Here is a 21,935-nt window from a genome sequence, read left to right as displayed (position 1 = left end):
GGTGCTGCTATACCTTGTTCTTGTTCTCCTAATCTTTTTCTAGCCCTAAAACCTTGTCTAGCCCTAGGAGTGGGCACATTAGGATTGATGTTATTTGTTAATGTCAAACCTAATTGATCTAGGACATCTCGTCCCCATAAATTTATAGGAAGATGATCCAATACATATGGCTGTATAGTTCCTTCACATCCTTCAGGATCCTTCCAATCTAATACCATTGCACTTCTATGGGGATTAGTCGCCATTCCTAGGCCTCGAAGTGTTTGAGTGGCTTGTTGTAATGGCCAATGTTTTGGCCATTCTTGACGAGATATGATGCTAAGGTCTGCACCTGTATCAAGTAGCCCATTAAATTCATGTCCTTGAATGTTTAGTTTTAGCATTGGGTGAGAATCTAAATTTAAAGACAGCATAGCCCAATCTACACCTGTGGAGCCTAATCCTCTGGAACCTCTTTCTACAGTACGACTGGAAAATTTATCATGCAGGCTGGGTATTATTAATAACTGTGCTACTCTATCTCCTGGTGAAATTACTGATATACCTCTTGGAGAACTAGCTATAATTTTTATTTCACCTACATAATTGGGATCAATTACCCCAGGATTTATCATAAATCCTTTTAGTGTAGAAGAACTGCGTCCCAGTAATAAGGCTACTGTTCCTTGGGGAAGAGGTCCTTTTACTTCTGTGGGAATGATTTGAACTCCCATCTCTGGAGTTAGTACTGCTCTGGCGGAGGTGCAGATGTCCAACCCTGCGCTCCCTCTGGTTTGTCTGATGAGGGATTTAATGGATAATGTGTCCTGGGCACTACCCTGATGGGGTTGCTGGGTTCCTCCATTGTCCCGTATATTTGTGCTTGTGGGCCCCGGAGCATTAGGCCCTCCAGTCCGTTTTTTGGCAATGGAGCCTGATGCCTTTCTCCACGATATCGTGGGTAAACACCTGTCCTTGTCCGTTTTTTGATAACGGAGTACCCTCTAAGGTGGTTTGAGAACGGCATTCATTAGCCCAATGTCTCCCTCTACAGCATCATGGGCAAATACCCGGTATTCTATTCCTTTGATACCTAGTTTTGTTAAACCCTCCTCCTATGGGGCAATTCCTTTTAAAATGTCCTGTTTGTTCACAATTGTAGCATGTTTTTGGCCTGGCATCTAAAGCCTGTTGTACTGCAGCTGCCAAGACTTGCCCTTGTTCATTAATGTCTCTACATAATTTAATATATGTGTTTAAATCTTCATGTTTCCATGGTCTAATGACCTCTCTGCAGCAACGATTTGCTTGCTCATAAGCCAGTTGTTTTATTAATGGCATTGCTTGTTCTGTATCCTCAAAAACTCTGGCAGCTGTTTGAATAAGCCTATGTACAAATTCAGCGTAAGGTTCATTAGCTCTCTGTATTACCTTAGATAATTGACCTTGTAAATCTCCATGTCCTTGTAAAGTCTTCCATGCCCTAACTGCGTCTGCAGCAATTCGTGCATATATAGCAGGATCATATTCAATTTGTTGCCTTTGACCCTCATAAGGTCCTTTTCCTAACAACATATCTAGATTTATTTGAGAGTAACCAGCTGCTGCATTTCACCTAGCTGTCTCCATGCAAAATTCCTCATTGGCAACCTTCCATAACAAAAATTGTCCTCCATTTAGCACAGATTTACACATGCTAGCCCAATCTGCTGGCGTCATGTCCAAGTTGGTAATGGATTCGACCATGCTTACAATGAATGGTGCTTGAGGACCATAGGTTGTTACAGCCTCCTTTAACTGCTTCACTGTTTTGAAATCTAGAGCACGGTAAATTCACTGCCCTCCTGCCTGCTCAAGTACAGGGCATGCTAATCTTTGAGGTCCTGTCTCAGGATCCCATCTATCAACTACGGGGGTTGTCAGCTGTCTCTATAGGTGGAGCTGTTGGTTGAATTACGCCCTCTGGTGATAGAATGGTGTTAGTAGCAGCCTCCTGTTGTAGCCTTTTCCCTAATAGCCCCTTTTCCTTTAAATTTTCTTCCTCTGTCTGACTAACTCGAGAGACCTTCTCTTTTGCTTGATCTAAAATGTCTTTCTCCATGGTCTGAACCTCTAACAATTTACTTAACGCACTTTTGGTTTGTTTTTTACTAATTTCTAATCTACTATAAAGATAACACAACCCAATAAGATAACACAAAACAAAACCGAAACAGGTCTGTAAACAAGTCAGGATGGCACCTGGCATTTTGCCAGAGGGAGTGGTTTGTGAAGTAACGCCAGCCAGCCATTAAGTGTGGAGATTCCTTATTGGTTGACTGCTGTATCTAGTTTATGTTAATTAAGATAAGCTGTGTGGAATGTATATATATCCCTCCTGTCCTACAATAAACAGCTGCCACTCCTGCTGTATCAATGTACACAAGTTGCTTGTCACTCCCCAGTTAGTTTGCTGCAGCCGGACTGCGGCAATTATCCATCATAGGCAACCCTTAAAAATGTGTGAATTAAATTAAAGGATACATGAAAGTTGTTTTACCTGATGGCCACGGCATGGTTTTCTCTGCTTATTTATTTGAATTCTTAATGTATTGGTCTTATATTTAAAATAAAATCTGTAACAATCAAAGACTCTTGGAAAAAAAGAAAAAGGATGTTTTCTTGCATGTTTATAAACATTGTGGTTCTCTCTCAATATGGACAGTACCCCAAGAATGAAATTCCCAGAGAGGGCTGGTAGTTGAATTTCTGTTTGCTGGAAGTATTCCCAGAATCTGGGGATATTCTTCCTTGTATCCTAAAGGAAGATCTAGGTGGTATAGGATAGCATCCTTTGTACCTATCCAGAGGTATTGATGGCTTGGATCAGAGTATAGCAGTAGGGGTGAGGAGAAACTCTCAATCTGTAAATACATTTTGAAGTTGAAATTTATAGCACTGAATTAACATTTTCTGATGGATCATATTTGGGACATGAGAAGAGTAGAAGAGGCAAAGTTGACATCATGATTTTTTTGGCTTCTGCAAATTGGTGGAATGAATGTTTCATCAATGAAGACAAGGAAAATGTCAAAAAGCTCATTTGGGGATAAATGTTAAAAGCTATGTTTTGTGCTTATTGCGAAATATTTATTACACAGTGTAATAATACAGTGTTCTGGAATTCTTCATGTTGTCATTAAGTTTGTAGATGAGATACTGGTTAAATAATCTAGGTTGACAGTTTAAACAGTCAAGAAAAAAAAATCCAGTGATTGAACAATGGGAAATTCTGGACATTTAGAACATGGAAATATAAAGAGTAACTAGCAAATGAGATTGTTAAAAAAAACCGTGAGGGTAGGATTAAGATCAGTTCAGTGTTATATCCTAAAAGCCAAATGAAAACAATGTTTCAATAGGAATGAGGGGCAAATGATTTCCACTGCTGCTGGTAGGACAAGTAAGATGAAGACTGAGAAATGGTTTAGCTAAATGGAAGTTCTGGTAACTTTGAGCAAAACAATGTTTATTGAATATTGAGGGTAAAGTTTGTTTGCTGTGAATTAAAGAGACAGTGGTGAAAAGAGCAAGTGCATAAATTCTCTTATAATGGTCACTTTGAATTATCAACTTGATCAGATTAAGATTATGTCAAAGATTATGAGGCTTCTGGGTGTGTCAGTGAGGGTGTGTTTAGGAATAACTGGCATGTAGGATAGGAAACTGAAGTGGGCAGCACCATCCAATAGGTTGGAAACTTGGATGGAATAAAAGTTGGAAGAACAAGGAGGCAGCAGCAGATGCCAGCTCAACATGTTCTTGATTGCTGCCATTATTGCCTGAAGACATTAGAATCTTGCTCCTTCACTCTTCCAGAGAGACTCTGCCAGTGATTCTCCAGGGAGTTTCCAGAAGCCTTCAGTCTCAGACTGGGGTCAGAGAGTTCATCCCTCTTATTCTGAGGCTTTAGCATCTTAGATTGTGCAGCTACTGGTTTCTCCAGCTTTCCAACCTGCTGACAGCCATTGTGAACTATCCAGCTTCTGGTTGCATAAGATAATCTATTATATCTCCTTTTTATATTCCTACCTCCTATTGGTTCTGTTTTTCTAGAGAACCCTGACTATTACAGAAATTGGTACCAGGAGTCGTTGTTTTGGAGAAACAGAATTTTAAGGATGAATTTCCTTAGTTTGTTTTGTGGTTTTTGGAGTTGGCTGTCTAAATTGGTTAGGCCTAATGTTGCTAAGTCTATCCTACTGGTACTATGGAGAACACTGGTAATCTATGGTGTGAACTTTAAACTTTTTAAAATTTTATAAAGTGAATACATTTGATGATGCTCCCAGTATGGCACTTGTAAAAATCAAGGAGTTTAATGACTCTATACATGATACTTTTGAATACTTCTGGAAGTCTAAGAAATATGACGATATTGGTTGGTTGCTTCTGGCTTCCATAGACAAAGTAACAAAGGAGAAGGATGAGCTCAGAAATTTAGTTTCTCAGCTGCAGACGCTCATAACTGATCTGAAAGCTGATCAGTGTGTTGTGAAGGAGAATCTTCTTTCTTGTAGTCATAGGGCTGAGGTTGCTGAAAACCAAACACAAACCCTCATCTTGCAATTGACTGAATTAGGATGCAGGCTTAGCTCTCAGTCTCAAAAGGTATCTGCGGTTAAAGGGAGGCCGCTGCTTGGAAAAGAATGGGATCCTGTTAATTGGGATGGTGGTGTATGAGAGGAGTCTGAGGGGGCTGGGGACATTAAACCCCTACATTATGATGCATTTATTTTGCCAGAAGTTGTTGAGTCCTCACCCTTATCTATGGTTGATGCATTCCTACCCCCATTCTCTGTCGCATTGGCTTCTCCACCTCCGTTGGAGGGAACTAATCCTGCTTTGGCTATGGAAATAGCAATGACATTTCATGATTTATTGATCAGCATTAAAATGTTGATACTACACAGGACCCACCCTTACTACCCATTTTTGCTTCTATGCCTATAACTAGATCCAAATCTAAGCAGGCTCCTAGAGATGAGATAGAGTATGATCCACAAGGAAATACACTACACTCCAAAGGAACTTCTTGAGTTTTCTAATTTATATAAACAGAGGTTTGGGGAACATGTGTGGGGATGGATTTTAAGGGTGTGGGATAATGGTGGAAAGAATATAAAATTAGATCAGGCTGAATTTATTGATATGGGCCCATTAAACAGATTCTAGATATAATATAATAGTTTGCAGTGATAAAAAATTAAGGTACTAATAGTTTGTTTGGATGGTTGGCTCAAGTATGTGTCCAAAGATGGCCTAGGGTGAGTGAGCTGGAAATGCCTGATCTCCTTTGGTTTACTAGGATGAAGGAATTCAGAGGCTCAGAGATATTGGAATGCTGGAGTAGATCTGTTGCGTCTGACCTTCTCCTGCATTCTGGGAGGATCCAGAAGATGGATCCTTCACCAAAACTATAAGAAACAAATTTGTGAGGGGAGGATCAGCATCCTTGAGGAACTTTGTCATTGCTCTTCTCTGTATGCCAGACCTTACCATGCAAACTACAATCAATCACTTGGGAAACTTAAATGCAACAGGAATAATTGGAACCCAGGGAGAAAGGAGCCAAGAGGCAGCACTCAATCCCCAAAGAGAGGGTAGTCATAGTTACCATAATGGACAGCAAAGGGGAAGAAATGAACAAAATGTTCTGACTCATGTAGATCTCTGGTGTTGGCTAATCAATCACAGTGTTTCTAGAAGCCAAATAGATGGGAAACCCACAAAATACTTAAGCAGAAAAATTCTAGGGCAAATGTACAAAAGTCTGCCTTAGATCATAATAGTAGAGAACCACAGTCCCTCAACCACTTCCCAGATTTGAGTCAGTTTACAGATCCAGAACCCCTTGAATGAAGGGGAGGCTTTGTTCCCTTGTGGAAGGACCCTCATACAGTACTAAAAAGCTTTACTGTTAATCTTTCTCTCATTCTTCTTCAAAGGGACCTAAGGCCTTCTATCAGGGTAACTATGCATTGGGTAAAAGGCAATGATCAGAACTTTTGGGGACTACCAGACACAAGCTTTAAATTGACATTGATTCTGAGAGATATAAAATGTAATTGTGGCCCACTAGTAAAAGTAGGGGCTTTTGGAGGTGATCAATGGAGTTTGGGCCAAGATCTGACTCATGGTAGTTCCAGCGGCTCCCCAAACTCATCCTGTGGTTATTTCCCCAGTCCTAGAATGTATAATCAGGATAAATATACTTAGCATTTGGCAAAACTCCCACTTTGGTTCTCTAACCCATAGAGTGAGGGCTATTATTGTGGGAAAGGCCAAATAGAATCCTCTGGAGTTGCCTATATCTGGGAAAATGGTAAATCAAAAGCAATATTGCATTCCTGGATGAATTGCAGAGATTAGTGCCACCATCAAGGACTTGAAGGATACAGGGGTGGTGATTCCCAGAACATCCCCCTATTAATTAACTCTCCTATTTGGCCTGTGCAGAAGACAGTTGGGTCTTGAAGCACGATGGTTATGATAATAAGTTGAATCAGGTGGTGATCCCAATTGCAACTGCTGTACCAGATGTGGTTTCTTTACTTGAGCAGATTAATACATTTGATAACTGGTATGCAGCTATTGATCTGCAAATGCTTTTTTTCCCTCCATCCGTGGCCATAAGGATCACCAGAAGGAATTTGCTTTCAGCTGGCAAGGCCAGCAATATACCTTCACTGTCCTTCCTCAGGGGTTTGTCAACTCTCCATCCCTGTGTCACAACTTAGTTCCCAGAGATCTTGATCACCTTTCTCCTCCACAAGGTATTACACTGGTCCATTAATTTGATGACAGTATGTTTATTGGACCAACTGAACAAGAGGCAGCAACCACCCTGGACTTGTTAGTGGATCATTTGTGATGGGAAATAAATACCACTAAAATTCAAGGAGCTTCAACTTCAGGAAAGTTTTTAGAAGTCCAGTTGCATGGAGCCTGCTGAGATATCACTTCTAAGGTAAAGGATAAGTTGTTGCATCTGGCCTTTTCTAAAAACAACAAAGAAGCACAATGCTTGGCGGGCCCGTTTGGATTTTGGAGGCAGCACATTCCTCATTTGGATATTACCTCTGCTTGTCTAGTGAGTGACTAGAAAAGCTTCAGCTTCTTGTTTTATGTGGTGTCCAGAACATGAGAAGACTCTGCAACAGATTCAGGCTGCTGTGCAGGGTGCTCTGCCATTTGGGCCACATGATCCAGCAGACCCAATAGTGCTTGAGATGTCAGTGGCAGATAGGGATGCTGTCTGGAGCCTTTGGAAGGCTCCCATAGGTCAATCACAGTGAAGGACATTGGGATTTTGAAGCGAGGCCCTGTCATCATCTTCAGACAACTACTGTCCCTTTGAGAAAGTGTCTACTGCTGCTGGGCCTTAGTGAAAATTGAAAGCTTGACCATGGACCACCAAGTTACTATGCTACCTGAACTGCCCATCATGAACTGGGTGCTAACTGACCCACTAATCCATAAAGTTGGACGTGCACAGCAGCACTCTATCATCAAATGGAAGTGGTTCATATGTGATGGGGCCTTGGCAGTACCTGAAGGCAGAAGTAGGTTGCATGAAGAATTGGCCCAAATGCCCATGGTTCCTACTCCTGTTACAATATCTACTGTCCTTCAGCATGACCCTATGGCTTCCTGGGGTGTACCTTATGGTCAATTAACAGAGGAAGAGAAGACTAAGGCATGGTTTGCAGGTGGTTCTGCACAATGCATGGAAGTGGACAGCTATAGCACTAATGCCTTTTTCTGGAAGAACCCTGAAGGAGAGTGGTGAAGGGAAATCTTTACAATGGGCAGAACTTTGGGCAGTGCATCTGGTTGTGCATTTTGACTGGAAGGAAAATGGCCATACTTATGACTGTATACTAATTCATGGGCTATAGCCAATGGTTTGGTTGACTGGCCAGGGGCCTGAAAAGAACATAATTAGAAAATTGGTGACAAGGACATCTGGAAAGAGGTATATAGATAGACCTATCTGAATGGGCAAAGGATTTTTGAAGATATTTATATCTCAGGTAATTGCTCACCAAAAGGTGAACTCAGCAGAGGACTTTAATAATCAAGTAGATAGGATGATTGATGTGTGGATAGAAGTCAGTCTCTTTCCCCAGCCATTCCTGTCATTGCCCAATGGACTCATGAAAAAAGTGGTCATGATGGCAGGAATGGTGGTTGTGGATGGGCTCAACAGCATGGACTTCCACTCACCAAGGGTAATCTAGCTAAGGTCACTGTTGAGTGCCAAATTTGCCAGTGGCAGAGACCAACCCTAAGCCCCTGATATGGCATTATTCCCTGGGGAGATCAGCCTGCAGCCTGGTGCAAGCTGATTATATTGGACCATTTCCATCATGGAAGGTGCAGAGGTTTGTCTTTACCTGAATAGATACTTCTGGGTATGGATTTGCCTTTCCTGCACATATTGCTTCAGCCAATGTCACCATTCATGCACTTACAGAATGCTGTATCCATCATCATGTTATTCCATACAGCATTGCTTCTGGCCAAGGAACACCACAGCCAAAGAATTGAGGCAGTGGGATCATGCTTATGGGCTTCATTGGTCTTAGTGTGTTCACCAGCATCCTGAAGCAGCTGGTTTGCTAGAATGATAAAATGGACTTTTGAAGATGCAGTTACAGAGCCAGCTAGGTGGCAATACCTTCCAGGGCTGGGGCAAGGTTCTTCAGAAGGCTGTCTCTACTCTAAATTAGCATCCACTATATGTTACTTTCTCTCCTATTGCTAGAATTCATGGCTCCAGGAATCAAGGGGTAGAAACAGGAATAGTACCACTTACCAATACCCCTAGTTACTCACTAGAAGTTTTTACTTCCTTTCCTGAAACCTCATGCTTTGCTCGCCCTAGGCGTTTTAGTTTCAGAAGGAGGAATTCTTCTGCCAGGAGGTATAACAATGGTTTTATTAAACTGGAAGTTAAGACTTTCCCCTGTTCACTTTGGTCTTCTCATATCTCTAAGTCAATGGGCTAAGAAGGGAGTTATGGTGCTGGTGGGGGTGACTGATTCAGATTACTAAGGGGATATTGGACTATTATTCCACAATGGAAGTAATAAAGCATACTCTTGGAGTGCAGGAGATCCCTAAGGGTGTCTCTTGCTATTACCCTGTCCTGTGATTATAATTGATGGGAAACTACAGCAACCCAATCCAGGCAGGATGATAAATGTCCCAGATCCTTCAAGAATGAAGATGTGGGTCACACCTCCAGGCAAAGAGCCAAGACCTGCAGAGGTGCTTGTTGAAGGTAGAGGGAATACAGAATGGATAGTAGAAAGAGGCCAAAAATACCAACTATGGCCACATGACCAGTTATAGAATGAGCATTGTAATTGCCATTAATATTTCTTCCCTATTCTGTTAAGAATATGTTTATGCATATTTACACATGCATTAAGAAGACATGTTTGTTACCCTCCTATTATTCATCATTCATCAACCTGACTTAATATCAGTACTTTATGTGATGTTTTTGTTTTTCCTTCTATTCTGGAGGAAGAATTCATATATTTTCACTTGTATGAAGGATAATTCTGTTGTGTTAGATAGAAAGAATTATGACCTTGTTATTATGTTTATTTGAAGATTAAATATGTAAAGAGTCATGTTTGGATATCAAGTTGACAAGGTGTGGATTTCTAATGGTTAATTTGAATTGTCAACTTGATTGGATTAAGAGATGCCAAAGATTAAGAGGCTTCTGAGTATGTCAGTGAGGGTGTTTCTAGGAATGATTGGCATGTGGTATAGCAAGCTGAAGTGGAGGCCCTCCCTAAGTGTGGGCAGCATCATCCAATAGATTGGAGGCTCGGATAGAATACAAGTTGAAAGAGCAAGGGAACAGATGCAGATGCAAGCTCAATCCTTCTTGAACATGTTCTTGACTGCTGCTGTGATCACCTTAGAACATCAGACTCTTCCTCCTTCACTCTTCCAAAGAGGACTCTGCCAGTGATTCTCCAGGGAGTTTCCAGAAGCCTTCAGTCTCAGACTGGTATAGCACATTTGATCCCTCTTGGATTGTGCAGCTACTGGTTCCTCCACTTGCAGCCTGCAGATGATCACTGTGGACTATCCAGCTTCTAATAAATCCTCTTTTTATAATCATCCATCCTGTTGGGTCTATTCTTCTAGAGAACCCTGACTAATATGTCTCTCAATAACTTTTTCTCTAAAGAGGAGGAATAAAATCAATCATTGAATAGAGGGAAAAGCAGGGCAAAGAGAACAATAATTATGTAAATAAAAGGTATGATGTTTACATATTAATGAACATAAACCAGCAGAGAAGGGAAGGATGATGCACAATATAAGAGAGTGATTTGTTGATGCTGAAGTAAAAATTATATAATTATATTTGAATAAATAATATGGCTATTGCCACAAGAACACATATAGACCATTTTCTTACTGTGGCTTTCTCTGGAAGTATCCCTGAAGCAAGGGCTAAAGTGTGGGTGGTTTATTTGGAAGATGATTTCATCAAACAGAAGTGGAGAAAGCAAGGTATGGAGTACAGAGAAGGAAAGAAGCTGGTAAATATGTGGTTAAAAGCTGTGAGCTCTGGCTATTAATCAATTTATTTCCTCTTGTCTCCAAATCCAGCCTTTATTAATTGCCTTGCCTTAAGGAATTGGGACCTTTAAGTAGTATATTAAGTTTTGCAGTAGAGAGTGCTCAAGGGACCTGGAAGAAAAAGGAAGGTTTTTTTTTTTTTGCTGATTATAGTGTGCTCCTATCATTATGTTCCTGTAGCAACACATTTCCTTTTTCTTACTTCTTGGTGGACAACAACATAGCCTGGCTTCTTGTGGATAATAGCTGCTGGTATAACTCTCAAATGGCTTCCTGGTGAAGTGCCATTGTTAAAGAGAGGGGTGCCCTTGTGGAGTCTACTCTCCATGACTGGTTTCACCTAGTATACCATCATCCGGTGGCTTTGTGGAGGAGAGCCTGGGGGGGGGTACATTATTCTCTTGGATGGTTTCTCTGATTCCCTGCAGGGAAGTTTTGCAGTCAGTTCTGAAACAAGACAACTGCACGGCTTCCTTTGGCCTTCAGAAATGAGTTCTGCAGTGAATTCTGCTCATGTGGTGTGAACTTCTCAGCCATCTAGTGAGCCAGTCATGCCCTTTCCAATGAGGTCTGTGCATCAAACTTGGAATGAGGAGGTCTCTTCTTCCTTCTTTAGTTCTAAGAATAGTAGCTGTTCCCATATCTGCTATTTTTCCTATAACATACCCAATCTGTCACTATTCAAGCCACTGTTAACTTTTTTTTGGGGGGAGGGTGGGGGTACTGGGATTGAACTCAGGGGCACTTAGCCACTGAGCCACATGCTCATCCCTATTTTGTATTTTATTTAGAGATAGGGTCTCACTGAATTGCTTAGCACTTCACTTTTGCCGAGGCTGGCTTTGAACTTGGAGATCCTCCTGCCTCAGCCTCCTGAGCTGCTGGGATTACAAGCATGCACCACTGTGCCCGGCTCTGTTAACATTTTGTACTGAATGTTGCCTGTTCATATTACTGTGTGATTTCTGTCTCCTGATTGGACCCAGTCTCATACTAATCTCTGGGTTATTTTCATATGGAACCACAGTTAAAGGTCACTGATCCTCAATGAAGTCCAAACAGTTTAGTAAAGTTGAGTATTTGATGATATGAACTCTCAGATAATCAGTAATTAAAACAAAATTATTAAATATGATGAAGAAACCCTACAAAAATGGTACAGCCAACATCTTACTCAATGTTGAAATTTCCATAGCTTTCCCTTGAAATTAAAGCACAAAAATGTCCACTATCAAAATTTCTATTCAATATTACAATAAAGTTTATTTTAAAAGTTAGTAAAATACATTCTTATTAAAAAAATTAATAAGATCATTACATTGCAGAAGATATGGTTGTATAAATAGAAAAATCATAATCTATAAACAAATTAATAATCAAATTGAGCAGGAATTATGAGTATTGATCATGTATAAATTGAACATAATCCCAGCTAATAAATAAGTGGGTGTTATGATTTAGATGTGGAGTCCCCTCAAAGCTCACATGTGAGACAATGCAAGAAGGTTCAGAAAAGAAATGATTGGGTTGTGAGAGTCTTAACTCAATCAGTGATTAATCCTCTGATAGGAATTAACTGAGTGTGTAATTGAAGTGGTAGGGTGTATCTAGAGGAGGTGGGAATTGGGGGCTTGGCTTTGGGGTGTACATTTGTGTCTGGCAAGTGGAGATGTCTCTCTCTGCTTCCTGATCACCATGTGAGCTGCTTCCCTCTGCCATGCTCTTTTGCTATGATGTCCTGTTTCATCTTGAGCCCCAAGGAATGGAGCCAACTGTTTATGGACAGAGATCTCTGAAACCATGAGACCCCAAATAAACCGTTCCTCCTCTATAATTGTTCTGGTTGGGTCCTTTGGTCATAGCAGTGAAAAAGCTGGCTAAAACAGTGGGTTTTGTTTTTATCTTTTCTTAGGAACTGATATGCTGCCTTTAAATTTTATACGGAAATGGAAAGGACCTTGGTTAGCTTAGGTACCTTACATTAACAACAGAGCTATAAAATACATACTACCAAATATCAAGTTGTATTGAAAACCTGTGACATTTAGAATAATATAGAATTGTTACAAGGATACACAAATAGACCAATGGAGGAGATGAAAGAGTCTCAACAGACCCACACAAAAGTAATCACCAGGGGCTGGGGCTGTGACTTAGCAGTAGCGCACTTGGCATGTGTGAAGCACTGGGTTCAATTCTTAGCACCACATATGAATAAATAAAACAAAGTTGTATCAACAACTAAAAAAAATTTTAAAATATAGTCACCAGATTTAAAACAAAAGGGCAAACCAAAATTAGTAGGAAAAGGCATTTTCAATACTTTGAATGGTATCAATTCAATATTAATTTGAAAAAAAATATTCTAACTCCTTCCTCACAATAGACAGTAAAAAATAAATTTAAAATGTTTCATAAATGTTAAAGAAAAACAAGGAAGCCGTGGAGAAAAATTTAAGACAGTATTTTTATGATATTGGGTCAGATTAAAAGGCAACTATCATGAAAGGGAAGGTTGATAAAATTGGACTTCACTTAAATTAAGGATTTTTTCATCACAAGACAATATGAAAAGGACAAAAAGACAGACTGGGGCAAAATATTTTTCAACATAAAAGCTCAATAAAAATGAAGAAAAGACTTCACAAGTATATACAAATTGTCATTATGCTCATGGAAATGGACCCATATAACACTAGTCATCAGGAAAATGCTAAAACAACCATAATAAGACACAACACCATATCCACCACAATGGCTATAATAAATAGAATTTATGGACAATCATAGCTTCTGGGAGGATATGGAGCACCTTTGCTGACTGGAGGGTAAATGAGTACAAAAGCTGAAAACCATTTGTCAGCATCTTTTAAAGAGACAGATAGATGAAAAGATGGATATATACTGCCAAAAAGTTTTTGAAAACACTTATTTACATTTGTGTGTGTGTGTGTATATATATATATATATATATATATATATATATATATATCTCCAATATTTGTCAGTCTATCTATCAATCATATTCTATTATCTATCATCTATCATCCATCTATAATCTATTTTCAATAACTGAGCAATCAACTCCTCAAAATGTATCCACAAATGTCAGTTTGAATCAGGAAATTATCCAAATATCTTCTGTAGAAGAATGGATGAGTATATTGTGGTATATTCACACAATGATGTCTTAAATAGTAAGAAAAATAACCCAATACCACCCCTGGCAAGAATCAGAGTAAAACAATGCCCAAATAAAAGAGTATACACTATGTGATTTTATTTACATGAAGTCTAATCCCAGGCGACCTGAATTTATGCTGATTAGAGATTAGAGCAGTTTATTTGAGGGGATGAGGAAGGGATATGGTAACAGTGTGGTACCTGAGGGAGCCTATGTGTGCTGACAAAGTATATCTTGATTTAGATGCCTATCACACAGGCATGATCAATGTAAAAATAGTTGAGCTATAGACTATTTGTATGGTTCACGTTAACTATACTTCATTTTAAAATGGTAGAAAGACAACATTTGCTGACAATGAGAAGGGAGTAGCAAGGTAGAAGGTTTCTGAGACATATGCAGTATATTTGAAATGGTTATTGTGGAGCATGAAAAGAAAAAAAGCTAGCCTAAGCAAAAGGGCATTGGAGCTCAGTGCAATTGATGACCATAGGATTTTACAGTAGTCTTGCCAATAGCTTTGGTATGAGCCTAGAGAAGGTACATGCTTGAATCTCAAATAGATTTAATAGAAAAACGATATGGAGTGAATATAAGATATTTGCAAAAAGAGGAATGAAATTCTGGAACTTGGACTTTCACTGGGATAATGAAGGTAGAAAGAATATGATGGTTAGTGAGGAAGCATAGCCAAATAACAAGTGATTAGTGTAGATACCAGTGCAGGTGAACTTCTGCACTTGGGAGCAGTTGGTAGGTAGAGGTCTGTAGTTAGAAGGACTCTGACCAAAATTGCATTTCAGCTCTGCAACTGTTTGCTGTTGATATTGTTTCAGGTGAGATCCCCTGAGATGCAGTATCTGAAAAAGATGTTGGAGTATAGACCATGTATTGGGGAGAACTCTGGGAAGTAATACCTGAGGGATCGTGAAGGAAGCATGATTACGCAGAGAGAGAAGTATAACTATGTTAGAATCAAAACTAAAGATTCAGTTTATGTATAGGCAATTGGGGTTGGATGGTCCTTCCACACTGAGACAAGGGGCCTCGGGTATTTTGTTCTGATATTGAGTAGTTGTTGGATGTGGGCTTGGGTGATGGGAGGGTGGTGTGATCTTGGATGAGCTGGCTCCCTTGAGGCAAAAAGATGTCCCAGGGATGGTCTTAGTCAAAAGCTGTCAGTCACCAACACTTTCAGGAGCTGGACAAACGACTGTTTCAGTCCTGAGAAAGGAAACCTAGGTGATTCATCTGTGTTTACTGCAGGTAGGTTCCAGGATTGTCCATGGGCTGTATGGCTAAAAAGAAGTTAAAGGTGAAGCGATCTGGGAACCAAGAGGATGGGGGGTGGGATAGGTTATTCACATAGATGTTCATATCATGAAAGATGCCACCAGGGAAAGGCAGAGTCAGGAGGAAGACTGAGAGCTGGGTGGCAGGCTCCTGCCTTTAAGGTCCTTATGATTCTCCCATATCGTCTTTGCCTTAAATTGGGACGTGGTTAAACACTCTTCGCTTTTCCCAGAAGTGCACTTAATGGACCTTGATTTTACCAACTTCAGCTATAGTTTATTTTTTTTTTTGAAAAAAAAAATCATTCTAAATAGACACAATACTTCCATTTTATTTATTTATTTTTATATGGTGCTGAGGATCGAACCCAGGGCCTCACACATGCTAGGTAAGGGCTCTATCACTGAGACATAACCCCAGCCCTCTAGTTTATTCTTTTAATTTAATTTTGACTGATGCCTAAAAAATGTACATATTTATGGAGTACCATATCATGTTCAGACACATGTATACACTGTATAATGCACAAATCAGGGTAAACTTACCTATAATCCTCAAATATTTATCATTTCTTTATGACAAAAACACTCAAAATCCTTTCTTGTAGCTTTTTTTTTAAAAGTAAACAGTACATTATCTATGGTCAGCACATTGCATAATAGAACACTAGAACCTCTTTCTACCATCTGACTAGAACTTTGTACCTATTAATCAATCTTTCCTAACCTCTTCCTTCTCTCTAGTCCCACTGGCCTCTGGTAACCATCATTCTACTCTCAACATCTGTGACATCAACTCTTTTATATTCCATATGGGAGTGAGATCATTAGTGCTTGTTTTTTGTGTGTCTGGCTTACTTCACATCCAAGTTTTCACAAATGACAGGATTTTATCCATTTTTTTTTTTTTTGTAGCTGCACAATATTCAACTGTGTATACCCATTGCATTTTCTTTCTCCACTCATCAGTGGATGGACATATAATTTGTTTCCCTTTCTCAGTTCCTGTAAAAAGTGCTGCAATGAACAAGGGGATGCACATGTCTCTTTGATGTGCTGATTTTATTTCCTTTGTCTCTAAACCCAGACGTGGGGTTGCTGGATTGTACAGTAGTTCTATATTTAAATTTTTGAGGAATCTCTAAACTGCTTCCCATGGTTATACTAATCTAATTCTTAACAACATTATATAAGGATTCCTTTTTCCTACACTCACAAGTACTTACTATCTTTAGTTTCTTTGATACTAGCCATTCTTACTGGGGCAAGATAATGTATCACTATGGTGTTGATTTGCTTTTCCTTGATTATTAATGATACTAAACAGCTTTTCATAGACCTGGTGGCCATTTCTGTGTTTTGGAGAAATATCTACTTAGGACTATTGTCCATTTTTAGTTGGCTTAGTTATTTTTTATTGTTATTAGGTTTTTGGAATTCTTTACATATTATGGATATAAACCCCGGTCAGGTGTTTTTGTAAATATTTTCTTCCATTCTGTAGATTGTTCTTCACTCTATTGTTGATATTCTTCACTGTGCAGAAGGCTTTAGTTGATGAAGCTTCATTTGTCCATGTTTACTTTTGCTTTTTGTGCTTTTGAGGTGTCATGTAGAAGATCCTTGCCCAGTCCCTGTCCTGAAGTGATTGATGTTCATGTTTTCTCCAAGTAGTTTCATAGTTTCAGGTAGAGAAAACCCTTTGGTCTGAGAGTAACTGGTGTCTAATCATTTAGTTCTTGAACATATTTTGAGTTGATTTTTGTATTTGGTGAGGGGTAGGGGTCTTTTTTCACTCTTCTGCATGTGGATATCCAATTTTCCCTGCACCATTTATTAAAAAAACTACTCATTCACCAGTGAACTTTCTTACCACCTTTGTCAAAGATCCACTGGCAGTAGATATATGGGTTTACCCTTAAGCTCTTGTTATGGTTTAGACATGAGTGTCCCTCAAAAGCTCGTGTGAGACAATGCAGGAAAGTTTAGAGGTGAAATGATCAGATTATGAGAACCTTAACCTAATCAGTGCCTTGATCCTCTAGTAGGGATTAGCTGCATGGTAACTGTAGGCAGGTAGGGTAGGGCTGGAGGAGGTGGGTCATTGGGATAGTGGCATTTGGGGTTTATATATTGTTCTTGGTGAGTGGAGCTCACTTCCTCTGCTTCCAGATGCTGTGTCCCAAGCTGATTTTCTCTACCACACCCTTCTGCTATGATGATCTGCCTCACTCAGGCCTAGAGCAATGGAGTTGGTCATCTCTGGACTGGATCTCTAAAGCTGTGAGCCCCCAAATATACTTTTCCTCCACTAATTGTTCTTGTTAGGACTTTTGGTCACAGAAAGAAAAAAACAGCTCTCAATTTGGTCCCACTGGTCTGTGTGTCCATTTTTATGCCAATACTGTGGTTTTTAAATTACCATATCTTTGTATTGTGTTTTTGAAATTAGGTAATATAATCCTTCCTGCTTTGTTGGTTTTGCTCTAACAGTATCGGCTATTTGATTGTCTTTTTCTAGTTCTGTGACGAATGCCATTGTTATTTTGACAGGGATTGTATTAAATCTGTAGATCATTTTGGGTTGCTCAGCTCTAGATTTATGCTAATTTATGAGTCTCATTTAAACTCTTCCTCATCACTGATCATTTTGCTAGTTGCTGGCCTTTGGGCCATGATCTTCTTGAACATACCAAGTCCTCAAGTTGTAAACTCCATGTGAATAAACCATCAAAAAACCTGGCAGCCTAGATTTTTGGATTTTCTCTACCCCACTGTACTTCAACACTCAGGCTCCCATAGCCAAAAGAATGCAAGAATGAGGAAAACATTCAATTTAAACAATTGATGGAAAATATTGCAAGGCATCTGAAATTGAAGAGTGTGCTTTCAGCGGTAGCAATTAGCAAGATCTTAATTTTTTTTTTAATTTTTAAACCTGTAGCATGATTTAATATAAAGAAAGAAAAAACCGGGCTTGGTGGCACATTCCTATTATCCCAGTAGTTTGGAAGGCTCAGGCAGGATGATCTCAAGTTTGATGCCAGCTGTGACAATTTCAGAAGAACCTATCTCAAAATAAATGAATTAATTAATTAAGAGGAATGGGATGCAGTTCGGTGGTAGAGCACTCTTAGGTTGAATTCACAGTACCACACACACTGAGATAGACACACACACACACACACACCACACACACACACACACAAAGGTAGAGGAAAGGTTTTGCTGTATGAGAGTAATTGGAAGCTAGGGAGGCTAAATAATTCAAGGTGTGGGAGCCTATGATATTTGATAAATTAGGGAGAAAGAATTTGTAGGCTGGGGGAAAATGGAAGGATCAGGATTTCTCTGTGAAGTCACACACTGGAAGGCAGTGAGAGGGCGCTAATGACAAGAGTATGATCAGAGTGGACAATTGAAATTTCACATTTCTTTAATGGACAGATGCTAGTCCTGACAACGTCTAGGAGGTCTCCTGAGAACAGCTGGAGTGGGAATGAAAGGGGGAGCACTACTCTGGGAGGGGATCCTCAGTCAGTGTTGGATAGGTTAAAAGGGCTCTGACTGCTGCCAGGACTTCCTTAAGACTGGGGGAGGGGAGAAAGAGTGTCACTGGGTGTGAGAAGTCTCTCTCCTAAGGAAACAAATTAACTAGTCTCCAAATCAAATTCCTCTTAATCTTTCAAGAAATGAATTCTTCCAAAAGACTGTTAACTTGATGGTTTTTTTAAACAACACTTGAAATTTTTATATAGGTTCAGTTTGACATTTAATTATATACATTCCTGAGTTGTTTTAAAACTGTTTCTTGTAATTCCATTTTTATCGTCCTTCAGACAGTACACTGCTGGATGGCAGAAAATTTTACATTTATGCTCAAAGAATTTAAAAAAATTTCTCTGGTGCTTTTTATAAAGGTAAACCCCAGGGATGATATGTGACAGGGGCAGAAAAATATGTTAATTTTTGTTGATTTTGTTGATTTTAATACAATTTTGGCATATACTATATATATATGTGTGTGTGTGTGTATGTATGTGTGTGTGTGTGTATACAGTTATGTGTGTGTGTGTGTGTGTGTGTATACAGTTTTTAGAGTTGACTTTAATCTTCCAGGGACAATTGACCTGAGTCTTCCGGGTCAATTTTATGGTGTCATGAAGTTTAGAGAAGTGAACTGGTTAATCTAAATGCCTTGTTCCTAATGTACTTCTACCAATCCATGTGTTGCCTTTTCTGAAGAAAAGAATTCCATTTTACCCCAGCCTAACAATTCTTTCTGAAAAAAAGGTAATACAATAATACCTTCAGAAAAGGTAATACAATTCATTTATTACCTTTTCTTCCTTTCTAAGACAGTAGTACTGATGACATCACTTAATGCTGTTTCTTTGCCCTCTTGCCTCTGTACTTGTCTAAATACTTTCAATAAAACCTTTAATTTCATTTAATCTGATTTAAAATTATTTACAAATGATTGCTGATTTGCCTTCTTCTTTGGATTATAGATTGTGGGCTTGAAGCTTCATTCACCTTTTATATTTTTGTATAAGTGCCAGGTAACTTATGTTGGAACTTGAAGCAATATTGAAGAAAATTTTCCACCTCTTTTTTTTTTTATAAATATGAAAACTGATGCAAAGGCTTACCTATTGTCACATAGCATATTAATAAATTTATCTTGTGTGTCCAGTGTACATTCTAGGACATCCCCACAGTCATCCTGCACTCTGAAACGTGTCATAGTTAGATCCTTAGCAAAGAATGGAAGGGAGACAATGTAAGCATCAAGTACTTGGATGGAAGCAAAAGAAGATTGATTTGGGGAAGCAGTTCTAGAAGGGAGCCAGAAGGAACACCGGAAATGAAGGCTGAGCTGTAGTAAAAATGGCCCAGGCTACACAATCTGAGAGCTAGTCTCTGCCGAATGACAGAGCCTGTGAGTTTGACTGGACATTAGAGATGAAGAGCCACTGGGTTCCAAAGAAACAAGTGGGGCATGACCTCAGTAGTGCAGAACAGGGGAACTAAGGATCTTGAAGTCACTGAAGGAAGGAATCATGGTGACCGATGGATCATGTACATGGATACTGAATTTAGCAATGATGGTGGAATGTGATGATCATTAATATCCAAAGTACAGGTATGAAGACATGAATGGATGTGAATATACTATGTATACAACCAGAGATATGAAAAATTGTGCTGTATATGTGTAATAAAAATTGTAATGCATTCCACTGTCATATATACATAAAAAATTAAAGTCAGATAATTAACAAAAAATAAATAAAAAAGAATTGGGTTAGAGATGGGCTTAAGAGAGATGCTGACATCCTCACTAAGAAAAGAAGAAGGGGGTCTACAATACTGCAGATCATAGCAACAAGGATGGGTAGAAGGTGGTAAGGTCTAATAAATGTCCACTTCAGATTATTTGGGGTTTTGAAATAAAAAGGATAAAGGAAGGGAAGTTATGGAGGTGAAATTGGTGAGAAAGAAGTCTACATCAGCCAGAATGCCCCCAAAACATGAGGTATGGGTGACAGGCAGCCTTTGTGTGTGAAGACTTCCGAAGAGAATCTCAGTAACAACCATGAGAGGTGACATGCCTGCATTAATTCAGATGAGTGTAAAACTGCACTTAGCTCTGAGAAGCACGATTTATTGAAGATCCAGCCTTAATCGTCGATTTATTGCCTCCCACTCAGGTCTAATGGCAGTGACACAAAATTGAAGTTACTGCTTTTACTACATGAACCAAACATTCCACTTAGTCTCTCAGAGCTTTAACTTTCAAGTGTATCCAACATGAAAACTAATGTGTTTTTTCTCATTACTTAAAATGAGGAACATTTCATTCCATTTAAAATTTTGATCCTGTGGTGTGTGTGAATAAACACACACTTGGGGGAAAACCTCTGGCTTCGTGCAAATAGGACTAGAATAGGGGTTTATGATTCTTCAACTATTTCAAAAGTGAGAAAATACAATAGAAAAGATGGAAAACTTTTGCTTAATGAAAGTCCCTCTCTTTCTTTCTCTCTGCAGTTGGCTTAGAGACAAAAAGACAGGATAGAAAGAAGAATGAGGACAAAACGGACTTTACATTTTATGCAGTGGACTACTTCATTCTTCCTACCAGTCAACAATACCAGATTATGAATTTTGTAAGTTTTTCATAATGTAAGTGCCTGTCGTTAGATGTATTTTGTTTTTTTCATCACTAAGAACATTCATTCTTATTTGCTTAGTAGAATCTCAGTAACATGCACAAGAAATAAATCATTGAAACTTAGACTGTTTGTTGTTAGCTATAAACAGTTTCAATTGGCAATGATATCTACAGTGCTTAGTGCATACTTACCATATATTATTTTTTTATGTTTAGTGAGACAGAAATCTCAATCTTAAAATTTCTTCATATTTCATCAGAGTTTATAGTACTTGTAGGTCTTTAATGTGTAAGAGTTGATTTATATAGCTATGAAAGATAGGATATGTTCAAATTCATTGATAATCTCAATTGGAAAATTTGAGATCCATTGCACACAAATGGCATAATGGACATTTACAACCGAAATATCTGGTGGATAATGTGATAATATTTCAGCAAAAAAATACCCATTTTTGAGAAGTGGGCATTTATTTAAGCAATGAGACGTTTACAAAAATGATGATATATTTCAAAGCTTGTCTTCTAACTTTGCATTTTCAAAGTTAGAGGAAAATATATATCACAGATTTATTTGAGTGTTAAACATGATTTTTATGTACAAATTCTATTGTAACTGAACATATAAACTCTGCACAGACCCTCA

General features: G+C 38.9%; 1 pseudogene; it reads left to right on the top strand.

Annotated features, from left to right (window-relative positions):
* Positions 1–4,311: 4,311 nt before the first annotated feature.
* LOC107152087 lies at positions 4,312–9,378 on the top strand (annotated as a pseudogene).
* Positions 9,379–21,935: the final 12,557 nt, after the last annotated feature.

Source organism: Marmota marmota, unplaced genomic scaffold (genome assembly GCF_001458135.2).
Source record: "Marmota marmota marmota unplaced genomic scaffold, marMar, whole genome shotgun sequence".
NCBI lineage: Eukaryota > Metazoa > Chordata > Mammalia > Rodentia > Sciuridae > Marmota > Marmota marmota.
Note: the sequence above shows the minus strand (reverse complement) of the source record. Positions and strands in the feature narration are given on the sequence as shown.